Source organism: Protopterus annectens, chromosome 4.part0 (genome assembly GCF_019279795.1).
Source record: "Protopterus annectens isolate FY-2018-M chromosome 4.part0, PAN1.0, whole genome shotgun sequence".
Classification (NCBI taxonomy): Eukaryota; Metazoa; Chordata; order Ceratodontiformes; family Protopteridae; genus Protopterus; species Protopterus annectens.
The window spans coordinates 509,165,342-509,177,932 of NC_056733.1; the positions used below are offsets into that span (position 1 = coordinate 509,165,342).

The following is a 12,591-nucleotide window of genomic DNA, read 5'->3' on the forward strand; positions in this document are numbered from 1 at the left end:
ATCTACTGCACCCAGGGTATTCACAAAATGCCTAGCTCCAGCCATTGCATATTGCAGGCAGAGAATGAGTCAAATTTACCCATACATGGATGATTGCCTGATTCAGGCGGACCGTCAAGAATTGCTACTACAACACCTGACATTTGTAGAGAGACTTCTAACTTCACTGGAGTACACCATCAATGAAAAGAAATCGCATCTGGTACCCAGCCAACAGATTGTATTCCTGGGAGCAAGCTTGAACGCAACTTACCAGATGACATTCCTCACTCCAGAAAAACAAATTTATTTGACAAACTACTTCAATCTACTGGCCACCAAAACTCAGCTATCTGCAAGAAAAATAATGCAAGCCCTAGGGTTCATGGCCTCTTGCATTCTACTAATTCCATATGCAAGACTGCTTATGAGGAAACTTTAATGGTACTTAAAAAGTCTCTGGTGTCAACATTCTCAGGACCTGGAAACAATGATTCCTATCATTCCTTGCCGAAGGACAATGTTCCTTGGGCAGAGGCCTGCTACCACAACAAGGGACTCCCTTTCACTCAACCCCCTGCTGCCCAAACCCTAACAACAGATGCATCAGACTATGCATGGGGGGGGGGGGGGGCACACATGGCAGGATAATGCATTCAAGGCAAAATGAGCCCAAAGCAAATGCACCTGCATATCAATCAAAAAGAAATATTAGCTGTACAGAATGCTCTGACAGCCTTCAAAGGCCATATTCTTCCAGGACAACTATTGATAAAGACAGACAAAACCACAGTTATGTGGTACATAAACAAGCAGGGGGGATCCCATTCCTACCCACTCTGCGGTTTAGCCATGGCTCTGTGGAACACAGCCTTGAGCAACCAAGTGCACCTGCAAGCTCAATTCCTGCCAGGCAAACTAAATTCACTGGCAGACAACTTAAGCAGAATTCTCATGGACACACACAAGTGGAAACTGGAACCCAAAATATTCAAGCTTTTGAGGAACAGATGGGAGGCACCAGAGGTGGACCTCTTTGCTTCCCATCAGAACTATCAATTGAGCAAATATTGCACCAGAACTCCCCACAGCCAATCTTGGAATTTGGATGCCCTATCCTTTACCTGGGAAAGCCTTTCAGTCTATGCCTTTCCCCTCCTGCCCCTCCTCTCGAAGGTTCTACTAAAAATCAAACAGGACCAGCCAAGGACAATCCTGATTGCACCAGACTGGCCATGCCAGCACTGGTATCCTCTTTTGCGCAGTCTGACAGTAGTGCCACCATGGCACCTGCCTCAGACCCCTTCCCTGCTGTCCCAGCAGGAGGGCCAGATTTTGCACCCTCAGCTACAGACCCTGAACCTAGCAGCCTGGCTCATCTCCTGAATTCTTCACCAGCAACTCTCAGTAAGCAGATGCTGGATGTCATTCTTGAGGCAATGAAGCCTAGTACTAGAAAATCCTATTTGGAAAAGTGGAAAAGATACTGCTCCTGGAGCCAGTCTCAGGGAATGGACACAACTGTGCCCAGCTTACCTCATATATTAATTACTTAATAGAAATGCTCTACAAAGGCCTATCCTTCTCTTCCATTAAGATTCATGCCTCTGCCATCTCAGCTCATTAGAATACTGAGCTACCCCTTTTCTTTCATCCTGTGGTCAAACAGTTCCTGAGAGGAGCCAAAAATACAAGTCCCCCAGGAGAGCTCCCACTTCTGCATGGGACTTTAACTTTGTATTGGAAAAGCTCATGCTCCCGCCCTTTGAACCTGCTGCCTCAGCAGAGTTAAAATTCCTCTCTCAGAAAACAGCTTACTTCTAGTCATCACTTCAGCAAGAAGAGTGTCTGAATTGCAGGCCCTTTTGGCTGTGGAACCCTTCATTATCTTCCATGCGGACAGGGTTTCCCTCAGGATGTAACCCATCATTCATGCCCAAGGTGGTATCTAGTGTGGCTTTAAACCAATCCATTCATCTGCCATTTTTTCCCTAATGCTCAGAATAAAGGGGAAAGGATCCTGCACTCCCTGGATGTGCACAGGCAGCTCATGTCCTATCTGGACAGGACTAAGTCTTTTAGAAAATCTGACCAGCTGCTAGTCAGCTTTGCTGCAGGGGCAGAGGGCAAGGCCATTTCAAAGCAAACCATTTCTAAATGGATAGCACACTGCATCCATTTCTGCTACAAACACCATGGGAAACCTACCCCGCAGGGGATCAGAACATATTCCACTAGGGCTACATCAACCTCTACAGCATTCCTCAGGGGAGTCCCTACCAGGGACATCCTGGAAGCTGCAACGTGGAGCTCTGTACACACTTGCACCAAGCACTACCACTTACCTATCTTTTCTAATTCCAGAGCTGGATTTGCCACAGCAGTCTTACAGGGCCTGATTGCTAGCCCTAATGCTTCTCAACTACCTCCACCCTTCCTTAGCTTTGGGAATCAACCCAAGTGTGATGAATGAAACAGTGAAACATGAAGAACATAGTACAGTTGTGTACACTTACCATAAATGTAGATGTTCGAGTGAATTCAGTGTTGCAGTCCTGGTTACCCTCCCTCCAGCCCCCTGACTTCTCTTTACTTCTATCTGTCTTTTTTGTTTGGCATGTCTTATATCATGTGTATTTGCTTTTTGCTGGGGTTGTTCCATACCATGTAATTGCTTCCTATTTTGGGAGCACCTGACAATCTGGGGCAAGAAAAACTGATGTAATGGCGTTGGCTCCATGTTTTATAACCCTGACGACCTGACATCATGGAAGAAGCGACAGCATCCGAAACAGAATTCCCAAGACTCTGGTATTCAGGCCGGCTGAGGGCTACCTGCAGGTAGATAACCCAAATGTGATGACTGCAACAGTGAATACACTCGAACATCTACATTTATGGTAAGTGTACACAACTGTACTTTCCTCAGCCCCTAGACTGGTAGCTAACCGAATGGCCGACATCAGATGCGCAGCGATAGTAGGCCTTGAAGCCTTGGCCATCTTTTTAGGTGGCTGCATCTTGACGGCCAGTTTACTCTACATACCTAGGACCAAACGCTTGAGTCGCTAGTTTTCCACAAACAATTTAAGGGCTGCTAGACGACTGTATAGAGTTTTAGGGACAAACGACTGACAAATATTACAGGTTGTGTGGTCATGGGTTTGGCCTAAGCAGAAAAGACGAATCCTTGTATGGAATTTGCTGACCGCACTTACATTTTCCCTTCCTAGATAACATTGGGTATAAAAAAGCAGCAGCATCCTAAGCCAAAGTGAAAATAAAGAAGATTCCCCAACAGGGTACTTATCTGTATTGTCTTCTGAAGCATGGTGCGTAATGAGCAAGTTGATGTTTGACTGTGGCAAAGAAGTTCAGAGGTCTATGCATGTGGACGTCACATTTATGGCCCACTGTTTATGGCCCTGCATGTGATGTCCCATGCACCTGACAGCAACCAAGCTTAAGTTTTGGCATAGGAGCTATACGTTCAGTTTGCCTGAAGTAGAAGATCCCACAAGTGAGAACACTGCAACATGTGAATAGAAGGACATCTGCTGTTTTGGTGAGTACATAACTTTCATGTCTGACGTCATCTGCTCTGTCTGGCTTCAACCTGTTGGACAGAGTCCCAAGACACACAAAAATTCATCCGGAGGAACTAAGGAAATATTTTCCATAATATAGTGGAGCTAGAGGAAGCCCTCGACATAGATTGAATGTCTGGCTTATAATGTGACACAAAAGTGTGGTGACCAGCCAATTAGCAGCAGCACATATATCCACTGATACTGTAGAAAGAAATGCTGTAGAAGTAGCTACAGCCTTGCTGAATGACCTTTAGACTTGCATAGAACAGTGTTGTCTTTCAAAGAATATGCAAACAAAATAAATCTGAAAGCCACTTGGTTAAAGTTATTTTAAACTCAGGAGAGCCCAGACTGGATTTTGAATGGGGGACAAACAACTTACTTGATTTCCTGAAAGACTTTGTATGATCAATATAGAATCTTAATTGCCCATGTATGTCCAGACAGTGTAATAGATATTCAAATTTTTTGTAAAAACTGGAAAAAAAAAAACATAGACAGATTAAGGTTTTCTTGGATGCTACCCAAGACAGAAAGGAAGGGTTCATACAAAGAAACAATATCTTTATGGAATAGCAAATAAGAGGATGAAGAATCAAGTGCTTGCAGTTCTGGAACCCTTCTTGTGGAGGTAAACACCACAAAAACAAAGTTTTCCAAGACAAAGTCTTCAAATCCAAAGAGGCTGAAGGTTTATAATGGAGGGGCAGAACCTAAGAAACATCTTTATTAAAATATCATGTATGACATAGGCAATCATACATTCCTATAAATGAAAACAAATCATATTGACATACTTTTAGCTACAAACATATGTCACAAAACATATTAACATAATTTTGGTTGCAAACTTTGTACCTCACTTATAATCTAGCCAGTCATTGTCAGTCTATAGCTCATTCAAATCCTGCCTTCTTTTAAGCCGTGTTTCTCTTCTGCATGTATTGTTCCCACAATAACCATTTTTTATGCGATTTGCTCCTACTCTTTTCTAAAGATCCCAGTTCGTTGTTTTTTCTCTATTGCTATATTTACTACTTCTAGTACAGTTGGTTTATACTTTGATTTCCATTTTCTAGTAACTGCTTTTTTAGCAGCCACCTAATTAGACTCAGCAAGGCATTGCTATCAGTAGGCAATTCCAGTTCTGTGTCATAGTTCAAAAACAATAATTTCCGTAGTTACATCAATTTGCTCACTGAGTATCTCTGACAGACTTGTCTACAGGGAATCTTTAAAGTCTGCCAACTCATTACACTGCCAGAAAATATGTTCTCAGTTACCTCTTTCTTCCCCATCACATCTTAAACATTTGCTGTCTACCTGAGGAAAAATTCTTGGGGTATTACAATACCTATGTCAATACTTCCAAGCAAAGATCCTAAATCTTCTGGGCATTGTTGCATGTTTGGGAGTTATACATATATCCCCCATTGTTTCTTTGTGAATGCTTATCCAGTCTCTCTTTCCAATCCTTTCTAACCTCCTCTGATGGATTCTTATAGTTATGCAGTGTTTTATATGCTGCACTAATTATCCCTTTTTTAACAGCAGCCTCTGTTCTACATACTACCAAAAACTCTACTAGTGTTGGTCTTTTGCTTAGGATACCCCTGTTCCCTTCTCTCTGCCAATACTCTATCAGTCAGACGTTGAGAGGGAAGGCAATCTCTAGCCTGCAGTCCAGGTAAATTCTTGGCCTCTTCCCATTCTATTATCTTTCACTCTGTAATTGTGTGTTCCCAATACCTTGGTTCAGTTGCTAGTTTTCTGCAGTCAATTACAGCTCCTTCTTGCCTACTGTTTGTATCCCTAATTGCGGTCATCTCTTTCAGCATATTCTCCTTTCTCCATTCCCATGTTGGCTTAGTTCTTAAAATACTTTGTGCTGCTTTATGAATATAATATTCTATGTGGTTGTTTTTATCCTTGAGGATCTGCTTCCAAACTCCTAGTCTCTCCTTGTCTCTTGAGCTTCATCATCATCCCTTTCCACTTTGAATTGTAGCTTTCTGATTGAGTTATGTATAGGTACCTTAACTGTGTAACTCTGAAATACCTCTTCAAATCCCAAATCACCTTGTTCTTTTGAAAGAGTCAGCTTATTCCACTTGACTCTTGCCTTCTGCCCCTCTTACATAAAATTGTTCATCTCTTTATTAATTGCTATCCACAACTTTCCTTCTGGTTGATATAAATATGCCTGACCTGTGTATAAAACTAAAGGAACTAAAAATATCCATATCTATAAAACAGAGCTTCCAGTTTCTCAGTTTTTGTATTATCATTTGTTTAGTCTGTTCCCACATAGCCCTTAGCTACAGTAACAATCCTTTTTAATCCATACTCCTCTAAGTACTTCATTTTATCATGTCCCCATTGATATGGGTAATGCTAAACCAATCTGTGTGTGGATACATAGTTTACAGCTATTGCCTTTGTTTTATCTTCATTAATTTTGTATCCCAAAAAGACTTGAAACTGTCTCAAAATGATGCAAAACACTGAAATGTCCTTTTCTAGTTTTATCAGGTATAAGATAATATCATCTGCAAATAAAGCCAGCTTTTCTTGACTACCATACCAAATATATCCTTGTATTTCTGAGTCGCTATTTTTCTTTGCCAGCGGTTCTAAATGTAACGCAAATAACAATAGAGAAAGAGGACACCCTCTGCCTTGTTTCTGTACTCAAGCCAAACGTATCAGAGAGGAACCCACCCACTTTAATTTTCACCTCTGATCCCTCTTAATGTTATCAGGGAATGCAAATGCTTCCATTCCCGTACTGTTAAAATCCCAGCTTACTCCATCAAATGCTTTCTCTTCATCAAGGCCCACCAACAACAGTGGTATTTTCTTACATTCTGCCCACCTCTGGATCATCATTGTTCTTTTAAAATGTTTGCCTCTCTTCCACAAAATCATACTGCTTCATACCAATGTTGGCATTACTTTTGCCATTCTTTTAGCTATTATAGATGTAAACACTTTATAATAATGGTCTAGAATTAAAATGGGCTTATATGAAGCTGGATCTAATGAGGCCTTACCATCTTTAGATATTACAGCCACCACCGCTTTCTTCCAAAGTATTGGTGCCTGTCCTCCTTTTAAAATACTGTTAAACAAAACCTTCCAGATCTTTATCAGTTTCTTCGCTCCTAGCTTCCAAACTTTCACAGGAATACCATCTATTCCTGTGGGTTTTCCTGTAGATTGATTACGTCACCATTTTTATCTCATCTCCTCCTATCCTGTTAGCATTTGAGTCTCATCTACCTTTAACCTGTCATATTTAATTCTTCCATAATAATTTCTTGTTGTGCTTTTTCTTGATTTTCATATTTCTCTTGTTTGTACAGATTTTCATAACATTTCCAGAATATTTCTAGTACCTCTGCAGTATCTCTGGTTATCTTCCTTGTTATAGGCTCCCTGCGCTTGGCAACAACCCTTTCTACTTTTTGTTGCCTAAGTGGTGGTGCTAAAAGTTTTTGTGCTCTGGAGTTATTATTTAAAAAAAACAGCTGCTTAATAGTCTTTCTAAACTCATACATATTATCAAAGTAGTCCCTTATTTTCTGTTTAGCATTCTGCAATTCCTTCTCTTCTTCTGTGAGATTCCACCTATTTTGCAATACTATAACGTTTGTCAGTCCATCTAAATTCTTGTTGCTTCTTAACCATGTCTGTCTTTTAGTTCCACAGTGTTTTTAAACTCCACTTTAATTTTATGCCACTCCCTAGCTATATTTTCAGAGGAAATTTCTCTTTCCTAATAACTCCGTATATTTTCCACTACCCATTCCTTAAATTCCTCTCTTTTTAACACTTAGATTGGAAAGCGCCAGTGTCTCGTTTTTATTTCATCAATGTACATTTTTATTTTAATTATGTTTGGCACATGATCTGAAATAATTATTGGATACATATCAAAACTTTCAATTCAGTGTACCTTGAGGAATAATACGTAATTTCACTCCGAACTCCTACTACTGAATTCATATTTTCCATGCCAAATATTTCCATAAAGTTCTTCAAAAATCTGTTCTCTTTTGTTGTATTTGTCCTTCTGGGACCCTGATGCATCCTCATTGCTGCAAATCAAATTCCAGTCCCCAGCTATAAGTAATATTCCCTGCTAAAAGCTAATTATTTCTCCCAGAATTTTCTTAAGCTCCATTATAGCAGTTTTAGGTGGATTATAAATGCATTCCAGTGTAGTCTTCCTCTCTTGCCAGTAGCCTATTAGGACTATAAATCTAATATTATTATATTTTTTCCCTCTTCTATCACTGTTGGAGCTTCTCTTGCAACTAATATAAGTACTCCCATTTTTATTTGCCCCAGATATTCTGCTAAATAACCGTCATGAAATCCTTTATCAAATTCACATGCTCAGTTCTTTCCAAATGTGTCTCATGTAGCACAATTATTTGTACTCTGCATTTTTTTAATATAGTTCACTACTCTTCCTTCTTTGTATACATCTGTGAGGCTATGCATATTTAACAATAGTATAAAATGTTCTGTCATTATATTAAAAAACTATTATTCCAACCTGTTGTGTAACAACTTTTTTTAAATGTCTAATTTCAGCTTTTGTGTTACATGTTTAGCAGGTTGGTGTTTTATACAGTTTTCTTGTCACATCTATTTGAACCTATATCACACCTTACAAGCATTTTTGTTTTAGTAAAAGCTCTCAAACAATAAAGCAAATGCACCCCCAGAACACCCCTATAACCTATTAACATAATACTAATATACAAAACTATGTACATCTTCAAATGTTGAAGTTTAACCCTCTTACTAGGAATAATTGTCCAAGACTGACAGCCACAATCGCAGTCCTGGATTAACGTGTAAGAAGGGTTATCCATGGTAAGACGCATGGTACAGCCTGTGCTTCTGCTAAGTGCTGCCTGGTTTTGCCTTATCTTTAGTCCTCTTCCAGATAAGAAACGCACTTGAATGCTTTCAAAAATGGTATCGCCTAGCCATTGAAAGAAAGAAGTATTCTGTTTTTATTGCCCGTTATCCGATTGTCTCCATAGAGACGTGAGAACCAGATTCAAAGTTACTTCTACTTTACTCCTATTCTGCCTGGTGCATTGTGAGTTATCATTTTCCACAAACACTTTACTGTCTCCCACTTTTAGTACTTTGTCCTTCTGCCACAGTTTTGTCAGAATCAATTCTTTCTGCTGGTAGGATTGCATCTTTACTATTAAAGATCTAGGCTGCTGTCTCATGGCCAGGTTTGGAGCATGCACACGATGTGCCCTTTCAATTAATAACTGCTGTGGAATACCAGTCCATTTATTTATTTATGCTTTCATAAAATTAATAGTCTGTTCCTTCCCGCCTGTCTTGAACAGCAGAAAATTTCAGGTTTTCCATACTTTGTTCTCTAAATCTATTAATTTTTGAAAGATCTCTTCTTGAGCAGTCTCATACTCAGTCAGCCTTTCCTTCATTTCATCCTCCAGGTTTTGCAGTTTTATCACCTCATCTGAATATCTGTTTAAAGCTTCTTCCATTTTTAACAGTCTTTTGTTATTTCAGCTGATGTACTACTCCTGTGTTTTTTTTTTATTTTAGTCGATGCTGAGTTCATTTGAAGTATGTTTCCTCTAGATTACTGGAAGTCATGTCTTGATCAAAGCCAAGGTTGTACTACTTTTTGCTGAACAGCTGCAGAATTCTTCCCAGTCAATGTTTTCTCCTCACCTTTTGTAATTGATTTTCCTTCAGGTTCTCTGAATTTCTTTTTTTTGCTGCCACCCAGGCAGTGAGTGCACTTAGTAGCCAGTTACTGAAATCTACCCAAAAAGACATATTCACTGGCTCTCTTTTTAGTTTCTGTTTTCACACTGGGAGAGCTGAAATTAAGCAGTTACACAGTGTACAGCCATCTTGGAAGTCTTCATCAGATTCTGTCTTGATCCTCTGTATTAATTACTCAACATACACCAGGATGTGAACCAGCTGAGTGGGTCTGTCATTTAGTCAGCTGTTAGGGGTTGATTTTTTTTTTTCTTTTCTTTTCTTTTTGCAGTCTCACTTAATTTGCATATGTAGTAACACACTTAGTGTTTGGCATGAAGTGTGCATTGTGGAGGCATATCACTTGCTTCCACAAGTGACATAACCCCTCAGGACAACCCTGCACCCCCAAAGCCATTGCTCACTTTGAGTCTTCAATCTTCACCAGGGATTCAGCCATGGGAACATGCTTCATGGGCATGCACTCCTACATCTTCCTTCTGAAGAGAGGTGAGCCACCAAAGCTGTGTGAGTCTTATCCTCCCCTATGCCAGCTCCATAAGATGTCTGAGTAGCTAATCAAACTTAGTTTACCTGGGTCACAGTCAGGGCTTTATCCCTCTGTGCCAACAGAGCTGTTGACATCAGTAAGAGTTTAGACATTGACTTTTATGATGCAGCAAAGTAAATCACTGCAGATTACGTGTGAAACTTAAAATGGGGTTGTATGGGTACCTAATTCGATGGATAAGCTAGACAGTAGAGAATGGTCTGCCCAAGTTGAGGGGCAGCATAGTAGATGGTTTTCTGTCACCAGCAAACTCCCTGCTTTTTCAACATCTCTGTTTCCAGTGTCATTACTGTCAGCTCTATTTTTATATTACATACTTAAATACCTTTGGATGAAATTAATGACTGTCATTTACAGAAAATTGAGGTATTTGAATCCAGATCTTATGAAAACAATCCTGTCTTGGTTTGTGATTGACAGAGCAGTAGCCTGGTAAGAGAATTGTTTTATTTGGATTTAAATGTTATTGTTTACCATTGTTTTTCACTATTTGTAAGAAGGGAGGGAGTCTTGTACAGTGAACTAAATTCTGTGTACCTTTAAAGGTAACACTTGATAACACTGATAATCTGTGTTCCTCCTGTCAAATGTTGGATGATTTGCTTACCATTACTTGTAGTAAAGGTAGACTTGGTGATGATGATTGCACTTGTGCAATTGGTACTGCTTAGAGAACTGTTGCATATATTAATGACTGGGCTGAAGAGGTAAATCATTTTGGGAAAAGAGCAAATAGAACACATTTAGGAAAGGAAGTTTTGATTGTAAAGATCACGCAACCATTATTGAACAAGATTAATACCACTAACAATTTTAGAATTCTGAATGTAAGTATTCAGCAATCTGAGGATTCAGAGCACATAGAAGAAAACAAAAAAGAAAGAAAGGAAGTTCACAACAAATGAGGAAGAAAAAGAAACTGATCAGTGTCTTTAAAGCAAAGAGAATACATACTAAAAAAGGAACTGCTTTGATGTGTAACACACAGATTACAGGGAATGATGACATTTTTCTATCAGAAATTATTCATTCTACAGAAAAAGGCATAATGTTTCCCAAAAGAAAATAGAAACAAAGAGGCAAGGGGCAGTTGAAAAGGAAGAATCCAAAATTGTGCGTGGAAGGATTGAAGAGCATTACTGTAGGAAAAAAGAGGAGAAAGACGGACATTGGCAATATAGCTCAAGCTATGGATGTAGAAAGTCAGCTGGATGAGAATTGTATGCTTGCAAATGTAGCAAGCAACAAAAATAGTGGGATTAATAAGACTAATGGTGATGAAGATTATTCCTTTGTAACAATTGATAGACCAGATATTACTGAATTAAAAACTGAAAATTCTTCAGATCTGGTTAGAAAAAATATTCTTGTAATCAGAGATTCAGTTATTAGAGGAACTTGTACTTGCATTTGCAAAGAAGGTAATGAACATTGAATATTGTTATGCATGCGAGGAGCAAAAATAGAGGATGTGAAACAGGCCATAGTACTCCTTAATGTAAGGAAGCATGGATCTGCTTTTATTTGTGTTGGTACAAATGATCTCATCCTCAAAGACCATCTGACTGTTAGTAGGGAACTTAAAGCCCTCTTAGCTAGCATAGCTTGTACAGGTGGTAAGACTTATTTTTCACAGATCACATATAGAAAGTGTTATGTTTACATGAATGAAAAGATTTGGGGGGTAAATACTTGCATGAAAAAAATGTCCTGTTTTAAAAAATGGAAATATCATGTGTAGAGCATCTAAGCCTAATTTTCAGCACAAATGTGTACAAACATGATGTCCTATACTTGTCAAAACAGGGAAGAGAATTTTTGCAGCACATATTTTGCAGTATTTGACAAACACAGGGCAGAAATTTTGTCAGGTTGAAAATTTAACAGTTTATAGATAGCAGCATTTGTTACATCTCTGATGGTTGTTAATGCTAGGAGCATTAATATTTTTTACTGGAAAATTTGCTACATTCCCACAAAATTGATGTTAATGTTTGTGAAACATGGTTACAGAACAATGACTGGAAACTAGGAGGCGAGATGACAGGGATTAAAAATAGTTATGAGACCTGAGATTATTACACGTTCAGTGATAACACCAATACTGTAGATTGTGTAACTGGGACAATAAAGCCAGCCCTGGCACATATAACAGCAATTGGAGTGTCTATACCACCCAAATCAAGTGCTGATGACCTAGAAGAATTCATACATTTCTTGAATGAAGCACAGGAGAGAAGAATAATAGTGGCTGGGGACTTAAATATACAAGAAACAGATTGGAATAATATTGATTCAACAACATTAGTAAGAAAATTAGTCACAGTGTATGTTCAGGAACAACAGTTGCTTCAGATTGTAAAAAAAAAAGGCCTACTAGGGAATGGAGCATAATAGCACTTTCTGTGTTCCTAAGGAAATTAGTATTAGTTCATGTCAAGTTTTAAAACAATTAATGTGCAGTGATCCTAGAGTTATAAAGGTTAATTTGTTGCTTGGTGATTCTGGCAGCCTGAAATCTAAACCAGTGTACCAAAGATTAATAACAGATTAGATAAAAGCAAAACAGTCACTGTGTCAAACTAATTGGAATGATGCATTCAGTGGAAAAAGTACAGAAGGAATATGGAAAGGTGTAAAAGAGCATTGGTTTAAATGGAAAAAAAAAAGTTTAACATC

General features: G+C 38.9%; 1 protein-coding gene across 2 annotated transcripts in view; it reads left to right on the plus strand.

The window, feature by feature from the left end:
* Positions 1-12,591, plus strand: part of HECTD4 (HECT domain E3 ubiquitin protein ligase 4) — a 5,422,508-nt gene that overhangs the window by 2,109,173 nt on the left and 3,300,744 nt on the right. The gene's annotated exons all lie outside the window — the stretch shown is intronic.